Source organism: Agelaius phoeniceus, chromosome W (assembly GCF_051311805.1).
Source record: "Agelaius phoeniceus isolate bAgePho1 chromosome W, bAgePho1.hap1, whole genome shotgun sequence".
Classification (NCBI taxonomy): domain Eukaryota; kingdom Metazoa; phylum Chordata; class Aves; order Passeriformes; family Icteridae; genus Agelaius; species Agelaius phoeniceus.
The window spans coordinates 11,333,205-11,353,545 of record NC_135301.1 but is presented as its reverse complement, the minus strand read 5'-3'; the positions used below and the strand labels follow the sequence as shown (position 1 = coordinate 11,353,545).

Here is a 20,341-nt window from a genome sequence, read left to right as displayed (position 1 = left end):
AAAAAAAAAAGTTATACTAAGGCAGTCAGTTACCACCTCCCACAGGCAGACTAATGCCCAGCCAGTCTTGGAGCAACAGCTACCCTGGAAAAACTTCCCCCCTCCCTCCTTCAGTTGCATTGCAGAGCATGACATTATATGCCATGGAATATCTCTTTTTATCTCAATTGAGGTCAGCTCTCTCAGCTGTGTCCCCTCTCAACCTCCTGTTGACCCCTAGTTTACTCATTAACAGTGGCAGAGTGAGAAAGAGCAAAGGTCTTGACACTATGCAAGCACTGTTCAGCAATAACTAAAACATTCATGTGTTATCAGTATTGGTTTAGTTAAATCCAAACCAGTTACCATATGGGATGCTATGAAGAAAGGTGACTCCATCCCAGCCAGATCCAGTACACTACTTGTTCCAGTGAGTGGGAAGTTCTGCATATTTATGGCATCTCTGAAAAAAAAAAGGCAGAAGATTTTAACATTCTAGAGCACTCTACGAGATCAGTGATTAGATAAATCATTGCACTGGAGGGAAAAATACTTTATTTACAGTTTTAAAGTGCTTGTTTTTCTTTGATGGATTGTTTTTTCCACTCCCTTGAAAAATGCAAGTTACAATCTTTGCTTTGTGTTTTGCCATTCTAATAAAATGGGTATAGGTATGTATTAATTTGTGTAGGTAACACTGAAAGTAGTTAAAGATATGTTGTGATCCAGTTTAAACCCGGTGGAGCAAAGAAACTGAGTCTCTGTGTATAAAATGGAAAGAAATTTGAAAGTTCAAAATATACCCAAAAATGAGATTAAAACCAAACGAGGTTAGATGTGGGTGCCAAAAAATTGATAATTTTTATTTAACAGTAAAAGAGGCAAAGAGAAAGAAAGAGAAGTGTTATAGATGAGCAATGTGATAGTTGGCTCTCACAATTAAGAGATAGATATTATGTGTATGTGAAGAGAAGAGTTGTGGATATATAGGGATGTTATTGTAATATGGCCTCCCATAGTCCTTATTCCCTTCCCCCTTGTAATAGCCTTGGTAGTCAGGGCATTTGGGGAGGGCTGGCTTACTACTAGGACGTGCAACATGATGACACCTGACTTCAAATCAAGATGTGTCTTGGGTTGATAAGGAAGTGTGTTTTTTGGGAAGTTGTGGTCTAAACCTATCAGTGGTCAGATTTGAATATTGGCACCTGGTGTGGCCACTGAAGACATGGATCGCCTCTGAGAACACAGGGGGTTAAAAAGCAGAGAGCTCCCAGGGGAACTTTCTCTTTGTTCTGGTTGGTGAAAGAAGTCAGACCTTCCCCTGCCCAGCCGCGGGCTGGGCGGGGGAGGGGAAGTCATGTGGCCTGGGGTGAGGTAGGCAGGACGGAGGGGTGGAGGAACACTGAGAGGCATCGGGCAGCCCCCCCCCCCCTCCAGTCCCGGGAGAGAGAGACTGTGCCACCTTGAAACTTGATATCGTGTGCCGGCAGCACTGCTGGAGGAGTGAAGGAGAAGGAAGGGGGGGGAGGGGGGGGGTGCGGCGAGAAGGTGCCCAGCCATGGGAGTTCTGGGCGGGCAGAGCCTGAGATTTTAACCCTTTTCTTGGACAATGAAAACTTTGCAGAACATTAAACCCTCCTAGAAGAGAGACAGACGTGAAATAGAAGGAAATGGGCAAGTGTGGTGAAGGTCTGAGCAAGTGAAAGATGTCAGAAGAAGTTGAGAAGAATCCTAGGTGGGAGGATATGATGGAGTGGCCTTTGGCTGGACTCTTTTCGTGTATAGCCATGGACGGAACCATTTTTTCCTCTAACAACACAGAGACTGCATTTAAGGGGAGGCAATGGCTTGGAGCCAAGAGAGTGCGGTGATGTTATGTGACAGAGTGGCGTGAACAGAGGCAGGTGGGGAGGGTGTGGTGGTGCCCTCTGTCTTCAGTGAAGATCTCTGTTCTCGAGACTCCTCGGCCTCAGGGGGTGAATTTGAGGAGGACAGGTGTCCCAAAAGTGAGAGACTGTTGCTTTTTTGGAACTGGGCAAAGCATCCTTAAAAGGGGAACCCTAGAAGCAGTTCTGGTCGATGTGCAGTGGTGAGAGCACTGGACATGGAAGGAAGAGGTCATGAGAGCAAATTTTCTCCAGGTGGTGCCACGTGTGACATGGAAACACAAGAGGTTTCAACTGTGTTTCCTGAGGAAGTCTATGGTACAAGAGGGACTCTCTCCTTGATGAACTGAGAGTTGATTATCTGAGGAGTGGTAACTGGATTGAGAATCTAAGGTTTTATCTCATTGTGCTGTGGTGGAAATTGGCGGGAGGAGGGAGGAGGAGGAATGTTTTGGAAGGTTTTTATTCTGAGTTCTGTGAGTGTTTCTTTTTACATATTGTAAGTTAATAAGGTTTTTCCTTTATTCCTAAGCTGGAGCCTGCTTTGCTCTATTTCTGATCACATCTCACAGCAGCCACTGGGGAGAATATATTTTCATGGGGGCACTGGCATTGCACCAGCATCAAACCATGACAAGATATAAGAAAGTAATCTCCACCAATGGATGGCAAAGAAGGAGTTGACTGACAAAACTTTGGGAGTGGCTAAGGGTATAAAAGGCAGAGCATCCATTTTGTAGATGAGCACGTGGCTGCTGGTCAGAGAGGCTCCCAGTGCTGTAATTTTTCCTTATTCAGTCCTTTGTTGTATTTTTATTAAGGTTTAATAAACCTTTGAAATTTTAAAAGTGAGCATCGTTTCTCACAAATGGGGACTCGTCCAGGATAAAAACCTTGTCTCTCTGACCCTGGAATATTTCAAGAGGGAGGCACACCCCGCCAAGTTCAGCCGCTTGATTGACTTCTTTTCAGGTCACCAGGGATTAGCAGGTTAACACCCTGAAGACAGCAAAGGACTGAATAACGAAAAAGAAGAGGGGGAAGGTAAGTACCATCCTCATGATTGTTTTGGCCAGATTGATCGTCCATAATCTGGGTGTACAAACATCAGCTTCAGGAAAGTAGTACATGGGACCCATCATGGTCTGTTGGAGCTTCTGGATATTGGACGGTCGGACATATAAGGTGGGATGCATGGAAGAGGAAAGCGGGGACCCTGTGGCTGGCAGGACGCGTGTGATAGAGGGATATTAGATTTAAGGGGACCCAAGAGCACCTGGAAACGCCAGATTAAGGGTCACCAGATTTAGAGGGTGTTGGAGTGATGGCGAGAATCGCTGATTGGTGGGGACTGCATTCATATCAGGGCGAGGAGTTGTGGCAGCTTTCCCAACCCACCAGCACAAAAGAAGCTAGGGAACCACTCCACGTGGTGTGGCTGTGCGCACAGCTCTCAGCACAGTGGGCTTCTGGTGCACACTCGGCATGATAATTTCCAGAGCTTGCCAACCCCAAGCTAAGAGGGGATGCTGCTGCTGGTAGTGGAGACTGAAAGATGCCGAGTGCAGAAGCATCCAGTGCTGGCCTAGTGGTGTGGGATTTCCCAGGCAGGGGGGGCCGTGAACAAAGGGCTGTACGGGGTCTCCTGGGCGAGGGAGGTGGGAGACCCGTGGCCAGCAGGACATGAATGAAAGAGGGGTAGGAAAATACTGTGGGTGGGGTCGTTGACAGCGGGAACCACAAGTGGAGGCAGATTTATGTAAACAGTGTTCAGTAGCGCTAAGTGCAGTAAAGCTCGGACTCACCTGCCTGCGATGATTCAGGGATGCCGAGCAGTAGAGCCCAGCGGGGCTGACCTGGTGGCGGGAAAGCCATTGCTCAGAGGGTGCCGCAGTTATGGTGTTTCCTGAGCGGAGAAATGCCAGCGGGACCTGGTCTGTTTGAGTGGCGGCCAGTGGGGATCCAGCACAGTAACTTTCAGTTTTCGCCGACCCAGTCTGAGGGTCGGGAACTTCTGGTTGTGCGAGGGTCTTATAAACCGCAGGGTTCACTACCTCAGTGGCGGCAGCACGGCTGCTGGGCTTGGGAGCTGACTTAGTTGTACCGGGGTCTTGGAAACCGTGGAAGTTGCTAGTCCGGCGGTGGTGTGAGATGCAGTCTGTGTAAAAAGCTGCTGAAGGTCAGGAACTCCTGGTTGTGCGGGGGCTTGTCTGCGACCCACCAGCATAAAGCCGAGTGGATGCGGCAAGGGGGGGGGGGCACCGGGCCATACCGGCTTCCTTGTGGTATATCGCAGCATAAAGCACCAGGGCTCCACGTGGCCCCACACTAGCAAGCCAAAAGGCACCGGGAAGAGGGGGTGTTGGAACCCAGGGCACGGGGAATATTTCTCTGCCTGTCCTAAGATGTCCTGATCCTCAAGAGAACACTGTTTTTGACCTTCGTCCATGGAGAACGCTTCCAAGACTTTGGGATGAATTGGAATCTACGAGTATGTGAATTAGATAGTAGCATAGTTTATCACAGGGTGAAAAACTTAAAGTTTTGGGTTTTTAGTATGGAGGTGGATAGGAGACAAGATGGAGGATTTTGGGTGTGATCTCCTTCTTGTTCTTCATCTACTCCATTTTCTGCAGTGTTGGGAGCACAGGGTGATTGGTTAGAAAGAACCACAATGCAGATGTTGCGTGGACAGAAAAATAATTAGTTCTTGGTAGAAAGGTAGAAATAAAGTATGTTCTAAGAGTTAATTGGACAAAACAGCTTTAAAATACCTTGAATCTGTATGTCTTGTGACTGTTGGTGCCTTCTCTTTGTTTGCTAAGTCTGGCATGAAGACGGCGTGCAGAACTTCTGATAAGAGAAAAATAAACAATAACCTTAAGACCCAAAAACCAAGAGTCCCGTCCATCTCTCATTCCTGGCACAGAACTTTTTAGGGGTCTCCCCATCAGGGGGACCCACGAAGGAGGGTTTGGGGGGGGGGGGGGCACACGAAAACGCGGCACCTCCCCTGTAACACCTGCCGGCATAAAGCCGTGGGATCAGGGCGCCAAAGCCCGGCGCTGTTGTCCCCAGTGCCTCCAGTTCGGCAGGGACGGGGTGGCGGCTCGGGGGCACAGGGCACGGTTGCAATCGGTACCTCTTAGCGGTGGTTCCTGGCGCCGTAGGCTCGCCTATACAGGGCTGCCCACGGCGACTTGGGGGTGCCAGGAGCAGTGGCACCCAGCAGGGCTGGCCTGGGAGTGCCGGGCTGTGGAGACTTCTCTGCAGTGTCCGCTGGCGTGGAGCCGTGCGAACACGGGGGACCACATGGCAGCTCAGCAGTTGCTTGAGCTAGTATGCCGGGAAGGGGGGGCCCAAAACGCTGAGGCACGGAAGCTTCCTCGCTTTCTCATTAGCATAAAGCCGCATGAGCGTGGGACCACGTGAGTGGCTCGGCGGCTGCTTGCGCTGGCGTGCCGAGGGTGCCGGGGCACCAAGCCAAGGCAGGAGAGGAGTGGCAGAAAGGACCCAGTGGTACAGGGGTCCCCGGACCATAAGCAGGTTGTTTCTTTGCTTTTGTTTTCCAAGAAGGTAAAGCTCGCTCCTTCCTTCCTTCCTTCCTTCCTTCCTTCCTTCCTTCCTTCCTTCCTTCCTTCCTTCCTTCCTTCCTTCCTTCCTTCCTTCCTTCCTTCCTTCCTTCCTTCCTTCCGTGAAAAACGCCAATCACTTGTTTTTAAAACGTTAAAAGTTTAATAGTAATAAAATGGTTATAAAAATAGTAATAAAATTAGAGTAATAATAATTTGGACAAACTGAATTAGGACAATATGAGACAATAAAGACAAAGAGTTACGGACGTCCAGGTACCTTTTTCTGGGCAGCACGAGCCCGAAAAAGGACACCCGTTAACAGAGGATTAACCCTTAAAAGCAATAGCCTGTTGTATAGTCATACACTTCATACATGATGCATAAATTCTATTCAAACACAGGATTCTGTCTGGTCATCGTCAACTTCTTCCTCCATATCCTAACAGTGCCTTCGAGGCGGGAAGAAGTTCGTTTCTTCTGATAAGAGGGCTGTCGCAGACATCTTTCATGAAAAATCCTTTCTTAGGATTTTTCCTTGTGAGAAGCTGCAGTTTCAGCAACCAAAGTAAACAATGGTTATCTGCTGCTGTGGAATGCAACAGGTAGACCCATGATTGGTCTCCTGTGGGTGTTTGGATTTCTTGACCACTCATGGCAGAGCTGGTTCTTGCTCTGTCTGAGACACAGATCTTTGTTATTCATTCTTTTCTATTCTTAGCTTAGCTAGCTTCTGAAGAAACCTTTTCCTTGCTATTGCTTTTTAGTATAGTCCTAATGTAACATATATCATAAAATAATAAATCAAGCCTTCTGATCATGGAGTCAACATTCTCGTCTCTTCTTCATCCTGAAAACCCTTGTGACCGCAGTCACAGAGGGCCATAAATTCTTCTCGTCTGAAAGATTTAGGTGTCCTTGTGGCTGCTATCTCGCTGCGAGTCCTTTCTTTTAAAAAAAGTATCTTACATAGCATCGTTTCTATTTTAACAATTTTTATAACCTAAAACTATATTTAACATAGTACTTAAGAGAATTAATACTTTCGCATTACTTTCAAACACAACACATATAATATTCATTTTAATATTTGCGAAAAGCCAATCATAAAATACATGCGTTTTTCACAATCCCCACTCTTATTCTTTGTAAATCATTTGGCTTGAGCAATATTTCTTATCTACTTGCATCTTCTGGACTATGCTGGCAAAATAAAACGGGATTACACAAGGAGGAAATATAAAAACAGTTGTAACACATAAAATGAAAGATCTTAATTTCTTCTAATACATTACCCCACCAGCTAGATTTTAACATTGTTTTCTAATTTTTGGACTGGTACTTGGGTTATTGTATGCACATATATATTTTTCTTCTTTGATTTCTTTTGCTTTTGCTAGAATGACTTTTCTATGGTCATCAATCTTCGACAATCTGATATATTAAACTTTCCACAAATACCCCCTTCTTTTGCCAATAAATAGTCTAAAGCCAACCTATTCTGATACACTACAGGTTTTGTTTGGCTTAGCTGACTTGATATTAACTCTAATGCCTGGGCGGCTTTATTTGCTATCATTTCTATAACTGCTTGGAGTCTTGTAATACGACTCAATAGATAATTTGGGGTCAATACAGAGTTAAATTGCTGTGCTGGTTTTACCTTTTCATTTACTAGTTGTTTTTTTACTAAATCTTGAACCATATCTTCAAGATTAAATGTAAAAAAAAATCCATCTCTCTCCTTTTGGACATTCAATTCCAAATCTATTACCACTTTTTCCTAAGTTTCTTGTAATCCATTAATTTTCTTCCTTTTGCCTACAGGTTCTTAATTTGGATGGGTTATAACAGTGGCTGTTGACATAGGTGTGTGTAATAAAAGAGGAACTTTGGTTTCTTTCCATATGGTGCTTTCTGTAGCATTTGTGACACAATCTTGCTGGTATCCCGAAAGGGAAAAGACGAGTGCCAGAAACAGGAATAACAGAGGTCCAGTATGGCTTATACTCCCACCTCCCATGCCTGTGAGGTTGCAACCCACAGCAGGTATATTTGATCTTCTTGGTGGCAAAATACAGAGGCCAATCTGGTCTTGCCCTCTATTTCCTTGTCACTTTCTCTTAACTAATTTCCTGGCAAATTGGTTTTGACACCCTTTAACTGTGGTCTCTTACCGTTCCTCAGGTATCTCTCATTCAACAGACACTAATAATTCCCATCCACAAAACTCAGTTATTACTTTAACACTTTTTGCAATAAGAGCCTACATTTTGTGAACTACAATACTAATTATTCTCACAATTCAAGCATTTACTTATAACCCAGCTAGCATGTCCAGTATTGTAATGAATCAAATAAAGTTTACTGATGGAAATGGTAATTCCCCTTCTCCCCTGTACAATTCTCAGGCTAAGGTGAGAATACAAAAACAGTCCTGATCTTTCTATCTGAAGTATTCCTCCCCAAAGGAGATGTTTTATTCAGCCATGCTTGAAACCAGTGATATATGTGTTGTCTTACTTCTTAATTCAGTGTTATTCTTTGTACATTTCTTGGATCATTTGGGTTTTTCTAAACTATTACCCCATTGGAAAGTCAGTTTGGTATCACCCGTTTTAAATGTGATAGTCCATTCCTCAGGTTTCTTCACAAGTCTTTTGATTTTGCAGGCATGAATTCACCCTCTTTCCGTGATTCTGATTGTTGCTTCAGTAGTACCTGGAAAGGACTTCTTAATAGCATAGTAATAAAAGAAAGATAATACTGCATTAACTTCTACCATTCGCTTTTCTTCCAAACTTTCTGGGTTTAGCTAAAAGCTTTCTCCACAGCAGCCTCTTCTTCTTCTATCCAGCTGTGCTAATAGCTGCAGAGGCAAATTCTTCTTTCTGTGAGTTACAGTTAGTTAAATAAGAAAAGCTAGACCAATTTTAACACGAGATGTATCACATCTATTGCTTTTTACTTTTTGGGCAGCATTTAATTGTTTTAGCCTTACAAACCCATTCTTCAGGAAAAAAACCTTCTTTTTAACAGCAAACAAAACACACAAAAGAAAAAAACTAAAAAACTTCTTACTTAAGAAAAACAAACCACTTTGTGAGGTTTGGAGAGTCAGCCATGTCTGCTTTGATTTTATCTTTTAGTGCTAGCCCCCTCCCCCTCTTTTCACAGCCTTGCTGTCAATGCCGTTCTTCGCCCTTCCCTTGGTGCTGCTACTTCGCTGCAGGGCCGGAGCAGGGGAGAACAGCCACGGGCATGGGGACCCTGAGGGCATGCCCTGGGTCTCTTTTGCCCCCTCTCTCTCTCTTCTTCTCTCTCTTTCTCTTTCCTTCTCTTTCTCGGCCCACTTTCCGGGGCCGATGCTGCCATCCTGGACTCAGGACCCCGACAGTCTGGGAGCCACCCCGGCAGTTCTGCCACGGAGCCAGCCCGCTCCTGCCCGGCAAACCTGTGTCATCTGCTCCCAGCACCACCGCCGGGTCACCTCCATGAATTGGTCCCTGCCGCAGCCTCCGAGACCCTGCCACTCGTAGGGAGAGGTCAGACACCTCCCAACCTTGACAACCCCAAACTTGGTGTCCCCAGGTTCTCCTCACATTCTTTTTCTTTCTCTAGTCAACTTATCCTCTTTTCAAGGAGGGCCCGTTCTGCTAAACCCTTTCTGGACCTCAGTTCCGCATTGAATAACCTCCTAACAACCATGTGTTAAGACACTTGCCTGCCTTTCATGCAAAAAACCCGCATTCACACTTCTGCTCTCTTCTAGCACCAAGATGTCATCACTCCACATTCTAACATCTCAGAGTTTGCTAACCACCCCCCTACTTCAACTTCTCTCTTTCTTTTCTTCTTACCTTTTTTTTTTTTTGATTCAACACACCTCAGACGGTATGAGGTGAACCTAACTGATTTACTTCCAAAAGTAAGCTTACAACTTTCTTTTACTAGGATTGCAGTAGCTGTTATAACTTAAATACATACTGGCTAGCTGTGGCTTACTGGGTCTAACATCTTTGATATATAAGCTACTAGATACTTTTTTACTCTTCCTCACTCCTGAATTAAATTTTTATGGTCTACTCCATTTCCTGTATTTATGTATAAATGATAAAGGATTTTTCAAACAAGGGTAAGCTTAAAGCTAGTACTTAGGCTAGTTTTAACTCTTTTAATTTACCAATATCTTCCTTGGTCTGTTTTATATCATCTCCTTCTGTCAATTTTTTTCATACACAAATTTTGCTACCTGTGTCTACCCCTCAATCTATAATCTATAATATTTCAATAATCTACGTAATTTTCTGATCTCCCTCTTTGAAGAGGGAGGGAGAAGGAATAAAATTCTTGCAATTTTCTCATGGTTGGGTTTCTAGCTACTTTTATTTATTAAGTGTCTAAGATATTTTACCACTGGGTAGTGAGTCTGAGTTCTTTTATTAACCTCCCTTAAATCTTTTACTATTCTATAACTCCTATCAGACTTTACTGGGGGAATAGGGATATTATGAGGAGACATACAAGGTTCTAATGCCCCATCCTTTATTAGTCCTTCTATTACTGGCTTCAAACCTTCCTGTCCTTCTAAAGATACAGGATACTGACGTACACGTATGGGACAATCTTCTCTCTCACTTGTAACTCTTATGGGGTTGATATTTAATCTTCCCCTATTTCCTTCTCCAGCCCAAACTTCTTTGTTGATTTTTTTTCCTTCATCTTCTTGGCCCCATTTTAAAACTCTAGCTGTCATTTTCCCATTTTCTGATATAACTCCTAGTCTTAATTGCACTTGTAAGACTCTTCCCAATTAATTGCTACCTGCCTCTGGGACCAATAAGTCATCTCCCATCCAAATTCTAGTTTCTTCTCTCAATTACCACATCTTTAATGACCAGAAATGTAAAACTTTCTCTTTTTGCCTCTGTTACTTTCACTATATGTTTGCTCACACTATAACGTTTTGGAACATATAACAGGCAGGTTCTCTCTGCCCCTGTGTCTATTACAAATTCTAATTCTTCTTCTTGGGGACCCACTTTTAAAGTTATCACAGGCTCCAGATGGTATTTGTCCCCCCCAAAAAAATTAGAGCTTATGACGTCCCTATTCCTTCTATGTGCCCATCTCTTTAAAGATTTTCAGATCTTCCACTTACTGAGGACCATTTTCTTATTTCTCTTAAGTTTGTTTATCTATTTAGTTGGAGTTTCTTCTTTCTCCTCTAAAAGCTGTCCCTCAAAAACCTTTTGTTTTTGAATTTCACCTTTGATATGCTCATTTATTCCCTTGGTTATGTAATTACAATAATTATTCATGTGTTTACTCCCCTCCTCGTTATTTTAACCCCAGTCAGGAGGTACAGTTGGCATTTTGTCTTCTCTGGGGGTCCCCGTGGATTATCTTTTTCCTAAGCTTTTATTTCAGTTGCTCTGATTAATTACCTTTCTTCCTGAGAAAAATATTATTTTCATTACAGACCGCATCTCTTCTCAAGTATAAATGTTTGGACTTAAAAATTGGTCTAATTGTTCAGCTATGCCTGTGGAATCCTCCAAATATCCCTTTTATTTATTTCTTAAAATTTCAGACTTCAGACGAAGTCAAAGGAGCATTTACAAACTCTGGTCCGTCCCCTCCTATGAAAACCTCTCTTAATGGAAATAGACCAATCTCTTTATCTCATTCTTTTTTGATTTTTATCTTCTATAGTCTTTCTCCCGTATTTTTAGGAAGAATCAGGAGAGGGCTTTGTTTTAACTGAACTTTTAGTGTTTCGATAAGGTGATTCCTTTAGAGAGTTCCCCTGACCAGCCGGAGCTGTGGTTACCAAGGGAACGGAGCTCAGGGCAGGACAGGGGACTCGGCACAGCTCAGGGTCTCGGTCCTCCAAAGGCGGGGTCTGCAGCCGGGATCGCCCGAGGGGGTGTTTCGGTGCAGACCGAGCTGGAGCGTGGATACCCCCCACATGGCTGATCCGGCAGAGACAAAGCAGGCGACTGACCCCGGCTGCAGCGGCGGGAGCCGACCAGAGTCAGCGCAGCCGGGGATGGGACAGACGGGACCCCCCCTCGGTGCGGTCAGCGGGGTAACCACGGTCCACACGGCAGGACAGACCCCCACCCCCCCGGCACGGCCAGCGGAGCGGTCGCAGGCCAGGCGGCCGGACTGGGACAGACGGACTGGAACAGACGGACTGTGCCGGAGTCGGCACAGGGGCTGGGGGGCTGGTGCAGCTGCGAACGAGTGGGGGAACAGACGGGAATGGATGAGGTAATATTTTGTTCCCAGCTTTATACTTTCCCTGTTTTTCTTTTACTGCTTTTCAAAAATGATACTTTCTTACAACCTCCCCCCTCCCCAGCATGTGGTATACTCTTTTTCTTCTGGATTAAACGGTTTTTACAAATAAATCCAGAGTTTAACAAATTCAAACTTCTGCTTGGTTACTTTGAAATGATCGACGAGCTAATTCACGACCTTCTCATGTTGTTTTTCTCATCACCCTTTTATTTATCCTTTGGCAAATTATACATCTTTCAGTTACTTGTTTTTCTACTCCAAAAATCCCAATGCACCCATAGTTCCTTAAAAAAATGATCACACAAAGCCTGAGTATCCCACTGGGCTTTTTGATATATGTCCTCTGCTATTCCCTAGTAAGCATTTTATTATCTAATTGTCTTCCATCAAGATGTTTCTATTTCCCCAATTTATCTTGTTCGCCACCTGTCTTGTTTTAATTCTTCTTTTTTTTTTGCTTCCCCAAACTTTGAAATTTCTAATTTTTTCCTCATTTGGAGTTAATATTAACTCTTTCAGCTCTATTTTCTGCTGCATCTTTAGCTTCTTGATCCGCCAAATTATTTCCCCTTATTTCTGGGGTCTTTACCTTTTGGTGTCCCTTAATATGTACTATAGCTATCTCTCTTAGGTAATTTTAATGCCTCTAAAACCTCTAAGATAAGTTTCTCATGTACTAATCCTTTTCCTCTTGAATTAAGTAATCTCCCTTTTTAAATTTTTCTTAAGATATGTGCTACTCTAAAGGCATACCTTGAATCAATATATAACTCCTTTCTTTTGTGGTAAATATTCTAATGCTCTTTTTAGAGTATGTAATTCACAAGTTTGCATGTTTTTTCTCATCAACATCTACATACCCTGTATTTTGCAAGGAGTTGTATTTCTGTTTGCTAACATAACTCCCAAAGGGCTATCTTGGGGGTATTTCTGTTGGTAATTTTTTTCCCGTTTCTCTTCCCTGTATCCACCTTACTGGATTTCTGCCCCATTTCTCAATATTCTATTTATTTGTCCCCGGCTTCTGTTTTTCACTTTTTACTAACAACTTAAATACCACTTTTCTTTCAACTACTTATACTCAAAAAAACACCCCACCTTTTTCTCACGCTGCTTTTCAATACAATACACCTCCCTTCAAGGAGATATGGTAAGGCTTAAAATGCACAATCCACATTACCTATACTTTCATTCGTCTACATTCACTCATTTCTATTTCTCATTCACTTTCACACATTCCTTCACACCTTCAAGACACAAAGTGGATCCGTGTCGCCAGAAAATCACGGGTCCCTGTGGTCCCCCCCTCGCCTTGGGGTTGGCCTCTAGGTCTCAGTATCTCCGGGCCTCCTGGAAGGGCCCCGACTCTGGTTGCCTCCGGTGCCCGTTCACCTGTGAGTCTGTCTGCGTGTCACTCACACTCTTCAGCTACGGCCCCCTCCCACGCCCGGGGAACACTAGCTTGGTTTGCAGGTCACTCACTCTCTTCGGCCCAAAAGTCCTCACCTACCCAGGAACAACAGCCTGGTGTGCGGGTCACTCACTCCTCTTTCCACTGCCTCCCCCTTCCCACCCGCCCGGGAAGTTGAGGCTGACTTGGTGTGTGTCTCATTCTCACACACCACAAAACAACAATAAGGTACCTTTTACTTTCACATCACCTATTACAAGTTTAGGTGTTACTGGCCAGTCCCGGTGCTATTGGATATCCCTCAACCCAGCTGTGTTGTCCAACCCCAGATGCTCGTGGGCAATTTTCCCTCAGTCCTGCCGTGTTGTCCAACCCCAGATGCTTTTGGGTATTTTTCCCTCAATCTAGCTGTGATGTTCAACCCCAGATGCTCTTGGTCATTTTCTGTCCCTCAACCCAGCAGTGTGATAGAACTACAGATGCTCTTGGGCATTTAATTTGTTTTGCTGTGTTGTCCAACCCTGGATATTCTTGGGCATTTTTTATCCCTCAATCTGGCTGTGTTGTCCAACCCCGGATACTGTTGGGCAAAATTTTCATCCCTCAATCTAGCTGTGTTGTTCTACCCTGAGTGTTCTCGGGCATATCCTCACTCCGACAGAATTCTGCTCAACCCTGCTCTTGGATGCTCTTGGAATATAAATCCCTCTACCCAGCAGGTTTTTAGGGGCCCCTCCTGTCCCGTTTCCTAGTGGATTGGGCTAGGAAACCTTGCTCCCTACCTCCGAGGGGTCCAACCCCTCCCTGAGACCCAGTCCCAGTTACCCCAGGGGATTCTTTCACTCTCTTATCACTCGCTTCATCTCTTTACTGGCCGCTTTTCTCGCGAAAAGACAGAAATGCAGCATGGGAGATTCCAGCACTCACTTGGCAGGTCTGGGACAACCAGCCCGCCTCTCATTCACACACATTCATCCCCCCGTACCTGCCCCCCGAGAAATACTTACCAATCATTTTTCTTTCCCGGGTTCTTCCTGCGCACTACTAGTCTTAGGGGGCCAATTACCGCGGTTGTAGGGAGCCTTTTCCCCTTCTCTTTGTTTTATTGCCTCCTTTTGTCCACAGATCGTAACCTGTGTCTGTCGGACACCCCAGGGGAGACAGAGCGAGGCTGCCAAATAGGGCAGGGCGCGTCTTCCTCACCCTAACTCCTAAAGCACCAGCAGCGAGGTGTAAACCATCCTCTGCTACCAAATTGTGAAAAACGCCAATCACTTGTTTTTAAAACGTTAAAAGTTTAATAGTAATAAAATGGTTATAAAAATAGTAATACAATTAGAGTAATAATAATTTGGACAAACTGAATTAGGACAATATGAGACAATAAAGACAAAGAGTTACGGACGTCCGGGTACCTTTTTCTGGGCAGCAGGAGCCCGAAAAAGGACACCCGTTAACAGAGGATTAACCCTTAAAAGCAATAGCCTGTTGCATAGTCATACACTTCATACATGATGCATAAATTCCATTCAAACACAGGATTCTGTCTGGTCATCGTCAACTTCTTCCTCTGAATCCTAACAGTGCCTTCAAGGCGGGAAGAAGTTAGTTGCTTCTGATAAGAGGGCCATAAATTCTTCTTCTCTGAAAGATTTAGGTGTCCTGTGGCTGCTATCTCGCTGGGAGTCCTTTCTTTTAAAAAAAGTATCTTACATAGCATCCTTTCTATTTTAACAATTTTTATAACCTAAAACTATATTGAACACAGTACTTAAGAGAATTAATACTTTCACATTACTTTCGAACACAACACATATAATATTCATTTTAATATTTGTGAAAAGCCAATCATAAAATACATGCATCTTTCTTTCTTTCTTTCTTTCTTTCTTTCTTTCTTTCTTTCTTTCTTTCTTTCTTTCTTTCTTTCTTTCTTTCTTTCTTTCTTTCTTTCTTTCGTTCTTTCTTTCTTTCTTTCTTTCTTTCTTCTTTCTCCTCCTGGCTAATTGGGCAGGCAGGGTCTGTCTGGAGAGCCTGTGGTTAGACTGATTAGGATAGGACTGGGAGCAAGTAGGAAGTCGCCAAGGAGAGAGAGATGTCAACAGGTATACTCCCCCATAACCCACTGAGGAGAAGAAAACAAACCTGGTAAAGATGTGACCCCAACATCAAAAGTATGCAATATTATGTAATAGAATAGGCTAAGAAGGAGATTGAATATATGTACTAGCCATGGTGTGAGTCAAAAGAAGAGTATCTAGTTTTAACTTCTCTGCACCCCACTCTGTCCAAACAAAATCCTGGACTCGAGAAAAACACTAGCTTAGTGTGTGCTTTGTTTTCCTCATCCCTTTTATCACCTCCTGCCTTCTTGCCTCTTTATCTGTGGATGCTAATTTTCGATCAAGTGTAGCACCGAACAGTTGTTTTCCACTCAAAATTAATACTAACAGGTGCTACTTCTCTCTCAAGGTGAAAGAAGAGCGTGAGTGTCAAAAGCTTAGATATTTTTCCATGTATAACACAGATACCTTTCCCTCTTTCAGTCCAAGATGAAATCTTGATGAAAAACTTTGAAACAAAGTCACTTTCACCCTTGCAGAGAGGCCTGGAGCTTTCCTTACTGTATCCCCAGGGGGCTGTGAGGTACCCTCCACAGTAATAGAGGCCACAAGTACCCCCCTCAGTTAAGAAGTAAAAGGTGCCCCTTGACAAAACACAGGCTTCTAGGGAAGTGGGGTAAGGCTGTTGTTAGTTCCTACCCCAACAGCCCATGATAATGTAAGGGCAGAGAAATGCCATGTGTGCTATGCACTAGCAGTGATTTCAATAAATCCTTCTTATCCTCTCCTTCATGCTGGTCAGGCTCCTGGGGAAGATAGGACAGCAAAAAGTGCTCAGTTTTGCCTTTGCAGAGTGAAAGGCAAAAAGCAAGAATCCAACGCAGTGTCTCCTTGACCTTTCCTTTAAGACAGACCTGTCTGTTCCCACCCTAAAGGCACAGAGGGTGCTCTTTAAAACTGTGCCACAATGTCCCCATCCTCACCATGTGATGATCCCATGAAGAGAGACCCACAGGGGCGTCAGGGCTAGAAGACCTCTGGGAGAGTGCTGTACATGTGTGCCGGTGTGCATGGGTCTCTATGCACGTTTTCTAGTGTGCCCAGATGTGAGTGTACACATCCTGCTTTGCACAGTGTACATCTGTGCTGGTGTGCACAGCACTGTACACATGGATGTGCTGACATGTGCATGTGATGTGTGCACTGCTGTTTATATGTGTGTTAAATTGCACACTCAGGTGTGAGTGGGTCTGTGCACAGCTCTGTGCTTGTGAGTGTGCACAAGTTTTGCAAGTATGAGCATGGCTCTGTGTGGGACATGCGTGTGTTAATGTATATGACACTGCACACATTGGTGTGCACAAACTCTACATGCAAGTAGGTCTTATGCTTGTGGGCACATGTGCATTGGTAGAGACTGTACATAGGTGAGTGTCTGTGTAGTGCATGTGTGCTGGTGTGGCAGGTTGGGTGTACACAAGTGTGCTGCTAGCAAGTACTGTGGTGCACAGGAGCTCTGTGCAGGTGAGCAGGTACCTGTGTGTATGTGCACTAGTTCTGCACATGTCCCTGTGTGCACACACAGGTTGGGCACGCCCAGGGACATGGCTCTGGATACACAGCTCTGTGCATCCGGCTGCTGTCTCACCTGGAAAAAGAGACGTGTGTGTATATGTGTGTTTATGTGTGTGTCACTACCTAGCTCTGCTGGTTGGAGTGGCCCCTGGCTCTCTGTGTACACTGTGTTCTTGTAGGGAGAGGAATTTGCCTCTACATATAAGTTTGCCAAAAGGTTTATGCAAAGTTATGTACAGTGATTTCCATCAAATTTGATAGTGTTTAAGTGTTTAAGTTTCTATTAAATCCCTATAAACAGGGGTATCTGCAATCACTGTGATCCACTGCTGTTCTAACCCACGTTCCTTAGAAACTGCTGCCATCAAAACAGGATGCTAGGCCAAGTGCTAAGCCTCTCTGTGATTGTAATGGTTCCTAAGCTGCACAGTTCCCTTGTGTCAGTAGTGGTGGGTAACTACTTTAAGACTCAATTGCCGTTTCAAATAACGAAACATATGAGGCTGTGCTATGTGTATTGTTTTCAGTTTAATCTGCCAGTGGGGAGGTCCCTTTGAGGTACTGCTAACCACTGAATTTGCTGTGTGAACTGCAGAGTGAGAGTGGACTCATGTCAACAGAATTAAAGGCCCGGTGAAAGAACCCAAAGAATAGACTACAACATCCAGACCAGGTGAGAGATAACCAAAGAAGCTCAAAGATGTCTGTAGAGTCGAGCTTACACCAGCCAGTTCAAGGACTGTTTTAACTAACGATTTGGGTGGAGAGTTTGAACCATATTGGTTATTGATGTAATTGTCCTGTTTTAATAGATGGGAATTACAAGCAGCTGTTGAGGGGAAGTACACAGGGAACCAGAAGAGGTATTGGGGCAATTTCCTTAGGAACCAACAAGTGGAGTAAGACAAGAAATAGAGGGCAAGACCAGGTTGACCCCTGTGTTTGCCACCGAGATTATAGCCCTGCTGCGGACAGCAACCCTGTAGGCGTGGGTAAGGTGGGGGCAAGAAGGCCATACCAGACCTCTATTATTCCTCAATTGTCTTTTAATACAACAGGGACCAGAGGGCATGACCAAGTTGGCCTCTGTACTCGCCACTAAGATACACCTGCTATGGGTAGCAACCCCATAGGCACGGTAGATGGGGGTAAAAAAGAGAAAAAGCCATACCAGACCTCTGTGATCCCATTTTGTCCATTCCAAATAAGTGTGTATAAAGAAAGCCTGGGATTTTTTTTCTTCTGTTCCCACTGTCCTCGCCTACATCAACAGATGCTAGTATGACTCATTAATTTTTTTTTTTTTGAGAAGTAAGAGTAGATTATTGGAATAAAAAATGAGAGTGAATTGTTTGAGCCAAATGACTTATGGAAAAGGAAAAGGGTAGTTTGTTATAGATGAGCAATGTGATAGTTGGCTCTCACAATTAAGAGATAGATATTATATGTATGTTAAGAGAAGTTTTGTAGATGTATAGTGATGTTATTGTAATATGTCCTCCCATAGTCCTCTTTCGTCTCCCCCTTGTAATAGCCTTAGTAGTCAGGGCATTTGGGGAGGGCCAGCTTACTATTAGGACGTGCGACATGACAACACCTGACTTCCAGTCAAGATGTAAGAAAGTAATCTCCACCAATGGATGGCAGAGAAGGAGTTGACTGACAAAACTTTGGGAGGGGCTAAGGGTATAAAAGGCAGAGCATCCATATTGTTAAGGTTTAACAAACCTTTAAAATTTTAAAAGTGAGCATCGTTTCTCACAGAAGGAAAGAAAGAAAGAGATAGAGAAAGAAGTGTGTGTTGGGGGTAGAGGGACAGACAGAGGGTGACAGGTTAGGTGGAAGCATATCACCCATCTGAGGGTCCCAACGATGTCCCGTTGCTCCCCTCCATCTGGTCTTCTTGGTGGTGAGGGTCCCCCATTGCTGCCACCACACTGCACCACCACACATCAAAGAGTATAGAGTCCAGTGGATTAATATATACTTTGGGCCAGGTGGTGTGAGAAATGACTGCTCACTTTTTAAAATTTTAAAGGTTTATTAAACTTTAACAAAAAATACAACAAAAGTACTAAATAAGGAAAAATTACAGTGCTGAGAGCCCCAGTGACTATCAGCCATGTGCTCCTCTTCAAAATGGATGCTCCGCCTTTTATATCTCTAATGCCTCCTAAAGTCTTGTCAGTCAACTCCTTCCTTGCTGTCTAGTGGTGGAGATCACTTTCTTACATCTTGATTGGAGGTCAGGTATTACTATAGTAACAAGCCAACCCTCCCCAAATGCCCTGACTACTGAGGCCATCCTGTGATAACAATGCAGGGGGGAGGGCATGTTACAGTAACATAACTATACATATACAAAACTTCTCTTAACATACATATAATGTTCACCCCTTAATTGTGAGAGCCAGTTATCTCATTACTCATCTATAACAAGCCCTCCTTTTTCTTTTTATAAGTCATTTGGCTTGAACAATTAACTCTTATTTTTTATTCTGATAATTTACTCTTTCTTTTCAAAATAAAATTTTTTGAATGAGTCATGCTTGCATCTGTTGATGTGGGTGAGGACAGAGGGAACAGAAAAAATCTCAGGTTTTCCTTAGGCCCACTTATTGATGAATTTGTTGGACAGACAAAAAGGAATCGTAGAGGTCTGGTATGGCTTTTTACCCTCATCTACCGTGCCTTTGGGGTTACTACCCATAGCAGGTGTATCTTAGTGGCGAGTAGAGAGGCCAACTCGGTATTGACCTCTAGTCACTGTTAATTGCACCTGTATGGGGTGTTGAAGGGAAAAGACACCTGAGGAATGACAGAGGTCTGGTATGGCCTTCTTGCCCCCACCTTACCATGCCTAGGGGATTGCTGCCTGCAGCAGAGATATGGAATCTTCTCGTTGGCGAACACAGCGGCCAACCCGGTCTTGCCCTCTATTGCTTGTCTTCTTAAGTAAACTACCCCAGCACCTCTTAAGGTTCTCTGTGTACCTCCCCTCAACAGATGTTGGCAATCTCCATCTATTAAAACAGGACAATTACATCAATAACAGGTACCGTTCAAACTCCCTGCCCAAAATATTACTTAAAACAGTCCTCGAGCTGGCTGGTGGGAGCTTGACTTTATTTTTTTTCTTCTTCAGACTTATTGGTGCTTTTTTTGGTTATCTCTCCGTCTCTGCTTGAGAGTTGCACAGCCGATTCAGTGGTTAGCAGTACTTGAAAGGGACCTCCCCACTGAGGGGTTGGAAGCTGGTCTTTCTATTATTTGATCAGTACTTAATCTCTAGGGTTAATATTATGAATTAATGCTTTAAACCCTTCTCCTTTTGCAGCCACTACTTACATGGTATTTTAACTCTTCCCATATCCCCTTTCAATTCTATAAACATAAGTTGTTTGTTTTTTAATGCCTATGCTCACCAAAAAATTTAAATTCTTCTTCTTGGGGACTTATTTTATTAAGGGCTCTTGATGATATTCTGACGCCAGGAGGGAGAGCTCTTGATATCTCTTGTCTTCTACCTCCCCTCTTTGCTTGTTC

The 20,341-nt window shown here is 44.0% G+C and overlaps 1 long non-coding RNA gene across 1 annotated transcript in view; it reads left to right on the top strand.

Moving 5' to 3' along the window:
* Positions 1–2,587: 2,587 nt before the first annotated feature.
* The window catches only part of LOC129133645 (uncharacterized), a 30,229-nt gene continuing 12,475 nt past the window's right edge, over positions 2,588–20,341 (top strand). Inside the window, exon 1 of the long non-coding RNA XR_008536032.1 lies at positions 2,588–2,912. This is a non-coding gene — a long non-coding RNA (uncharacterized LOC129133645). The remainder of the gene's footprint in view (positions 2,913–20,341) is intronic.